The sequence below is a fragment of the Aplysia californica genome, unplaced genomic scaffold, assembly GCF_000002075.1.
Source record: "Aplysia californica isolate F4 #8 unplaced genomic scaffold, AplCal3.0 scaffold00921, whole genome shotgun sequence".
NCBI lineage: Eukaryota > Metazoa > Mollusca > Gastropoda > Aplysiida > Aplysiidae > Aplysia > Aplysia californica.
Window position 1 is genome coordinate 32675 of NW_004798191.1, and position 2742 is coordinate 35416.

The following is a 2742-nucleotide window of genomic DNA, read 5'->3' on the forward strand; positions in this document are numbered from 1 at the left end:
AACACTTTGCACTCTATTCAGTTTGGTAAAAGTTTTACTAAAACTAACTGACGTCAGTCATCTGTTCTGGTACTGTCTATTATAAACCTCACTGCAGGGGATTTACAGGGGACTGAGTTGGGGACTGAGTTAATTTAATTAATTGTGTTTAAATTTCTCTTTATAGTAAGTCCCTTTCAGTGTGAAAAATAAGGTGCCATGCACTGTGTTCTGGAAATCTTTACGCTACTTATCAACCATCACTTCATTTACGAAAGAGTTTGTAAACATTCCAGTTAGGACAAAAACCCATATTATTATAATTTTCTGTTGTCTCAGAGAACGCTTAGTGAGTGAATTTCGTCCTTGCCAGATGACTGGGGTGTTTTAGTGTGGCAAAGATAAGCAGCTCCTACCTTGATCTTTTAGGTATACGATTCAAACAACTGGTTTGTATTTGTGTGTACCTGTGTGTCACAGTGTGTGCGTGCTTGCGTGAGGACGGGCGGGCGGGCGCATGGTGAGTGTTTGTTTAAGAGTCTGTGCATCTATTTGTGTATAGGAGTGTGTGTATGTGCATGTGGGTCTGCATGTAGGTATTTCTGTGTGTTTGTATTTGTCTGTGTCTTTGTAAGAATCTGTGTGTGTGTGTGTGTGTGTGTGTGTGTGTGTGTGTCTTCATTGATATAAGAAATTGCCAATCTTTCACTAGAGGCATGTGTGCCTTATGAACATCTCTGTATAGTATGTCATTTACTATCTTTGTATGTTAAACAACTCATCTACTTATAACTAAACTCTTTCCCATCTCTTTACTTCTGGTCAGAAAAGTCTTAATGTGAAAGGCCAGCTCCACCAAGCTCCGGGGATGGAACAGAGGCCGTGCAGCCAGACAAAAGATAGACTAGACAACGGAAGAGGGCTAAGACATCCAATTTGGATTTACCAGAATGAACAACGATATTATAGCGGGGAATAGAGGTAAGTTCATAAGCGTAGAAGAACCACGAAAGATTGCTACATTAAATGTGTACACTGTGCATCCAGTGTATCTCTCTGTATGTCCACTTTGTCTCACTATATAATGTCCACTACCAGTCTCTGTATACTGTATCTCCTCCATAAATCTCTGAATGTCCATTCTATCTCTGTTCATGTATATCATGTGTATAAGCAGTTATATATATAATATATACCTCTCTGTATGTCCACTTTATCTTTCTGTAGGCACTTCATACTTCATGTATATATATATATGTTACTGTATGTCCACTATGTCTCTTTATATATATCTCTTTCAGTACGTCCTGTATGTCTTTCTCTCTATATCTCCTCTAGGTCTTTATGTGTATGCTAAGTTACCGAGTGAGTGGTTGGCGGGTGCTTCGTGTGGTTTGCTTCTTCTATCCTATCAAACACCTATCATCCTTATCTCGCCTCCTTTTTTGTGTTTGTTACTCTCTTTTAACACCTCTAATCTTCGGCTCTCATATGACCATATTGTGTTGCAAGTGCCGTAAAAATCTTACTAAAACAAATATCTCTCTCTCCATATCACCTCTCTGTCTTTCTGTGTATGCTAAGTTGCCGAGAATGACTACATAAGTGATCATCATATTATTATTTTTCCAGCTCAAATTCCCTCGAACCTCCCAGACGGGCCAAGGAGGGTACAAAGAACCAACTTCACCGAGGATCTGTCAAACTGACTGGGGGGCTGCTGATGTGGGGGGGGTGGAACTTCTATCCAGGACTTTGCCAATGCCCAGGGGTGCTCAGAGGGATGAGATAGACGTCTGCTAAAACCCCCACCCTCCCACACCAGCCAGCCCGGACCCTACCTGCAAAAGTTCTTTCCTTCCGAGGAGCAGCTTCGAAGCGGCGTGACGTCCCACACAAGCTGGCACGGTATCTCAGGTTGGCAGTCAGCGAGTGATTGGTTGGCAGTCAGCGAGTGATTGGTTGGCGGGTGCTGTGGTGTGGTTTGCTCCTTCCTCTTTCCTATTAAACATCTCATCTCATATCCTTAACTCCCCTCTTTCTGTCTGTATTGTGTTTGTTACTCTCCTCTAATCTTCGACACTTACATAACCTTATTGTGTTGCAAGTGCTGTAAAACTCGTACTTAAAAAAAAAAATGTATCAATCACTATGCAAGGCATATTACCCTTTATTGCATGATATAACAATTTTTAATTCTAAAAAATTACTAAGTGGTGAAATCATCTTATATGACCACAAGGTAGGCACCCTCTGGGCGTTAAAAAAAAATTTTGGTTTTTTTTGTTTTGTAATACAGGTATGTTGCCTGAGGGCAACACTATGCAACCTAGCACAAAAAATACCTGAAAAAGAGGAGATGGACACTTTTTTTTTTCCACGCTTCATTTAATTTGATTTTTAATCTACAATACCATAAATTGATGGAAACAGTTACTGGATGGTGTAAAGCAAAGATAAACAGCACACTCGAGGCACTGTACTTTTGGAATGCCCCTGCAGCCTGGCCTTTTGAACTGTACCGTCCCTTTTTTTCTGAAAACACCGGCCAATGATCATTAAAGATCCCTTGGTGGTCCAAAATCGATAAGAGTAGGTTTCGGCTGCCACCCGGGCAAAATTCAAAATTTCCTGCCAACTGAAAATGTTAGGTGTGTCCCGCATGCTCATATGACCTTATGCGTTGCGAGCGCCGTAAAACACTTACCAAATTTTTTATTTTAAAAAAATTGTCCATGGTTTTCCCTCCTTGGTCAGACTCCT